Source organism: Arachis hypogaea, chromosome 13 (assembly GCF_003086295.3).
Source record: "Arachis hypogaea cultivar Tifrunner chromosome 13, arahy.Tifrunner.gnm2.J5K5, whole genome shotgun sequence".
NCBI lineage: Eukaryota > Viridiplantae > Streptophyta > Magnoliopsida > Fabales > Fabaceae > Arachis > Arachis hypogaea.
Genome location: NC_092048.1, coordinates 88,981,576 through 88,986,906, shown reverse-complemented (window position 1 = coordinate 88,986,906; position 5,331 = coordinate 88,981,576). Strand labels below are relative to the sequence as shown.

At 40.2% G+C, this 5,331-nt stretch overlaps 1 non-coding gene across 1 annotated transcript; it reads left to right on the top strand.

The window, feature by feature from the left end:
- Nucleotides 1–2,790: 2,790 nt before the first annotated feature.
- LOC112740003 (small nucleolar RNA R71) lies at nt 2,791–2,894 on the top strand. The gene has a single exon (XR_003170938.1). It is a non-coding gene; the product is annotated as a small nucleolar RNA R71 (small nucleolar RNA).
- Nucleotides 2,895–5,331: the final 2,437 nt, after the last annotated feature.

The following is a 5,331-nucleotide window of genomic DNA, read 5'->3' as shown; positions in this document are numbered from 1 at the left end:
TTTATCTTTTCTTTTGTACCTGCACAAACAAACAAATTTGCTATCATTTTTCGGTCCATGTGAATTATGAATAGTATTTGCACATGTAAATCAATGCTTGTCTTTATGAGCTTATAGCCGTGACTTCTACATGTATGCACACTTATTATTTGGACACCAACTTAGTGTTTGGTCAAGTCTCCTGATGACATGAAATCCATATTGGTTGTCCTTAATGAGTGTGCATAATTCTAATAAATCATAGTCACCTTGGCTCTTTGATTCTAAACAAAGTTACTACCCTAAGTAATTGAAACCAAAGTATGAAAACATGTGAATGGTATACTTGTCATGAATTTTGAAATCCAGAGGAACTTCTTGCTTTTCATAAACTGTGTTCAAAAAGAACACCAAACTTAATGTTTGGTTGTGCACCTTGAACGAAAGATGGAATTCAATTTGAGTAAAATTTGGGAGTGCCATCAGGCACACCAAACTTAGAGACCAATTGTAATTTACATGCAAGGTTTAGTGCACTTAATCAATAGTTGTCCTGAGGATTCAAGTTCATGCATAAGAAACCATGCTTTATTAGATGTAAAGCAAAGCACTAAAGACTAAGGATACTAAAAACATGGGTTGCCTCCCATGAAGCGCTTCTTTAACGTCACTAGCTTGACGGTTGTCCCTTGTTAGGGTGGATTGTAGTGCTTGACGTCTTCTCCTCTCACTATGAAAACGTCCCCACTTGATTCATTCATGACCTCTAAATGTTCCATAGAAAGAACTTTCCTGATTGTGAACACTTGAGGGAGCTGGGAAGGAATGGTTTTGAGGCCAGGTGGGATTGGCAGATAATGACTTGATATCACGTTATCTCCCGGAGAAAAACCTTCAGTGGGAATTTTCTTGTTTCTCCATCCTCTTGGCAATCTCCCTATCACTCTTCCCTTTCTCTTGAGGATTTCTTCATTGACCCTTATGTCAGGAGGATCCTTCTGATCTGTTTCCACTGATTCTTGTGGCTCTAACTCTTACAACTCTTGTTTGCCTTCCAAGGACTGTTTTAGAGTCTCAGCTGCTGGATTACTTTCCTCCAAACACAGATGGCTACTATCATCCTTAGGCTTTTCAGGTTCTGGTTCAGGCTCAGATGCAGGTTTGAAAACTTTGAAAATGAGCTGTTCATCATGTATTCTCAGAATTAGCTCTCCTTGTTCTACATCTATGAGCGCTCTAGTAGTGGCTAGAAATGGTCTGCCCAGAATGATAGGGTGTAAGTAGCTTTCCTCCATGTCCACAATGACAAAGTCTGTGGGGAAGTAATAATCCCCCACTTTCACCAGCACATTTTCAACTACCCCTTCAGCTTGCTTCTGAGTTTTGTCAGCCAGTTGTATGATTACATCAGTGGATCTCACTTCATTCAGTTGTAGCCTCTTCATAAGAGTTAGAGGCATCACATTTATGCTCGCTCCTAGATCACAGAATCCTCTGTCAATTTTTGTTTCCCCTATGATGCAAGGGAAATGAAAACTTCCTGGGTCCGTTTTCTTAGAGAGTGTGTCCTTCTTGATGAGAGCACTGCATTCTTTGTTCATTGTTACCGTTTGTCCTCCCTTCAAAACTCTTTTCTTGCTTAACAATTCCTTTAAATACTTGATGTGAGTGGGCATTTGATGAAGAATCTCAAGAAAGGGAATATTGACATGAAGAGAGTTAAATGTCTCTAGAAACCTTGAATAGGTTTTCCTTTTTTCACCTCCTCCTAACCTCTCAGGAAATGGTGCTTTTGGTTGGTATATTTCCATCATGCCTTTTTGCAGTTCCTTGGCTTGCTCAGTTCCACCTTCCTGCTTAACTTCTTCCACACCTTCCTTCAAGATTTCTGGTTCCTGCTCTGAGGGCCTGATTCCTTCTTCTTCTGAGACCTCCTTCAATATGGTGATGGCCTTGCATTCTTCCCACCTTACTCTCTTTTGTTCCCCTTTAGGATTCTTTTCTGTGTCACTAGGGAACACTGCAGTTGATTTGGGTGCCTGTTGAGATAGCTCTCCTACTTGAGATTCCATCCTCTTGAGTTTTTCACCATGGTTTCTTAAGGTAGTTCTCACATCATCCCTGAAGCTTTTCAATTCAATTATGTCTTGACTCATGGTTGCCATCATTCCTTCTATCCGGTTTAATTGATCTTGAAATTGTTGGTTCGGATTAGGTTGGGTAGGTTGATTATTTTGGCCATGATATGGTGGTTGGGAGTAGGTGTTTTGTGTGGCTTGGTATGATCTTTGGTTGGAGTTTTGGTATGTGGAATTGTTATGTTGGTTGTGGTTGTAAGGTTTGTGGTTTTGTGGTTGGGTTTGTTGGTTTCCCCACCCAAAGTTTGGGTGGTTTCTCCAGCCTGGGTTGTAAGTGTTGGAATGTGGATCATATGATTGCCTTTGTTGGTTTCCCACATAGTTAGCCTCATCCCAATCACCTCCTTCAATGCTTACTTCCTCTTGATCTTGTGTGTGTATTGCAGCCACTTGCTTTGTTTCTAATTGCCTGGTAAGCTCTGCTAGTTGCTTGGCAAACACCTTGTTTTGGGCTAGAATTGTATCAACATGGTTCAGCTCCATGACTCCCTTAGTGTTGTGCCTCTCTGATGCATAGTAGTACTCATTCTCAGCCACTGTCTCGATCACCTCAATGGCTTCTTCCACAGTCTTTTTCCTGTTCAATGAACCTCCTGATGAATGGTCTACAGCCTTCCTTGATTCATAAGAGAGCCCATCATAAAAGATGTGCAATTGCACCCAATCATGGAACATGTTTGGTGGGCATTTCCTTGTCAAGTCCTTGAATCTCTCCCATGCCTCGTAGAGAGTTTCGCCATCTTGTTGTCTAAAAGTCTGAACCTCAGATCGAAGCCTATTGACCTTTTGTGGAGGGTAGAAACGTGCCAGAAACTTGCTTTCCACCTCATCCCATGTTGTTAGACTCCCCCTTGGGAATGATTCCAGCCACTTAGCTGCTTTGTCCCTAAGTGAAAATGGGAACAAAAGCAGTTTATAGGCATCTTCCTGGACTCCATTGGACTTCACAGTGTCACAAATTCTCAGGAATTTTGTGAGATGTTGGTTTGGGTCTTCATTAGCACTTCCTCCAAAGGAACAATGATTCTCCACTAGTGATATTAGCTGTGGCTTGAGCTCAAAATTGTTGGCCTGAATGGGTGGTTTCTGGATGCTACTACCACAATTCCCAGAGGTTGGGTTTATGTATGAACTAAGAACCCTCCTCTCAGGAATGGCATCGTTTCCATCAGCTCTCTCATGGTTGTGAACTTCTCTATCCATGTTGAGATCTAAAGCTTCCTGAAAATTGTCCTCAGATTCTCCTTCAGATTCCTCTTCTCCACTACTCTCTTCCCTCTTGCTTCCCTTCTAAGTCTATGAAGGGTCCTCTTTGGTTCGGTATATGGAGGAGTTGATGTCTCTCCTCTCCTACCTGTCATACAAGAACACAGCTCAAACACAAACAAGTGAAATACTCTTGGTTAATGGAAGAGTATGGTTAGCTCAATTGAGGAATTAATTCAAACAGTTAGTGAGTCAGTGAGTTAGTTGCATGAATTAAAGGCATAAAGAAGGAAAGCATGTAACCGAGTGCAGAAATCAAAATTCAACAAGTATCTTGAACAGAATTAACAAAGCAAGAGAAAATTGCTCAATCTAGTTAGCTTCCAATTTGAGAATTGTCAATCGAAAACCAATCCCCGGCAACGGCGCCATAAACTTGATGCGCATAAACTTGTTATGCTACGATTTAGGAAATTGCACGATCGGCAAAATTCCTTCCGGCAAGTGCACCGGTTATCGTCAAGTAAAAACTCACAATAGAGTGAGGTCGAATCCCACAAGGATTGGTTGAGTGAGCAATTCAGATTAGAAGTGTGTTCTAGTTGAGCGGAATCAAGATTTAGATGAGAATTGCGAAATGTAAATTGGCGGGAAAAGTAAATGACAAGAAATCAAAATGGCGGAATCTTAAATGGCATGAATTAAGAGCAGAAACTAAATTGCTGAAATTAAAAGGGGAATGGGGATGATTGCATGAATTGAGTGGCAGAATGTAAAGAGAAAGTGGAAATCAGAAATGGGGAATTCATTGGGTTATAGGAGATATTGAGATCTCCGAATCAAAACATGTTTATCTCTTCCTCAACCAATGCGTTCATTGAATTTTGCTTGGCAATCTTATATGATTGGATCCCAATCCCTTGGCTCACCAATTCTCTCTAAAAACAAACAAATTCCCAATCCCTTGGTTTAAATATTCATAAGAAGAGATGATGCTTGATCACTGATTATACCACACAGTTTCATGAACCACAATTTGGTAGGATTACATGTCACAATATCCATCCAAACCCCAATCCAATTCACTGTGAGAAAGCTTCTCTAGCATGAATCCTCCATTCCTTTCCCAAGGTTCCGAAGGATTCCAAGTATGGGTAGTTTCTTTCCCAAGACAACTACTCAATGGAATTAGATCGAGAAGCTTTCTAACAAAATTCAAGAGAAAAGATTGAAGAAGAAGATAAACTATTATTGATTCATTGAATTACAATAGAGCTCCCTAACCCAATGAAAGGGGGTTTAGTGAATCATAGCTCTGAATTCAATTACAAAGAAAAGGAAAACTAGCTAAAAGTGAAAGTAAAAAGTCCTCTCTAACTTAACTTCTATCCTATTTATACACTTTCTATATTGAGCTTCAGTTGTGCTTCTTGGGCTTTGAGGCCTCTCCTTGCTTTCCTTTTGCCTTGGGTTTATGATCCATAATCTTGATGAGGTTGTTGATCCAAATCCTGTAACATTTATTGAGCCAACTTAGTGATAATCAAATAATGACACATGACTCAATAAATTGAGATTTCAAACTCATCAATCCTTCAGGCCCAATCCCATAAACCATGATATTCAATTGGGTTTCATACCAAAGTAAGTTTAAGTTAATATTTGTGCTCAAAGACTAACTTAAATCACAATATTTTTGGCCCAGAAACCTTTTTCAAGAGTGGCGTTTAAGTTGTAGTTTAAGCTTAAACTACAGCTTAAACGCCAGACACTTCCAGTGAGGCCTTTTGTAGAAGCACGTTTAAGCTTCAGTTTAAGGTTAAACTGAAGCTTAAACGTGGAAATGGAAGAAGGTAGCCCCTGGAGAGTCATGTAGTCGAACACGTTTAAGCTTCAGTTTAAGGTTAAACTGAAGCTTAAACGTGGAGATAGGAAGGGCAGCCCTGGAGGTCGAACACGTTTAACCTCCAGTTTAAGGTTAAACTGGAGGTTAAACGTGGAAAAGGGT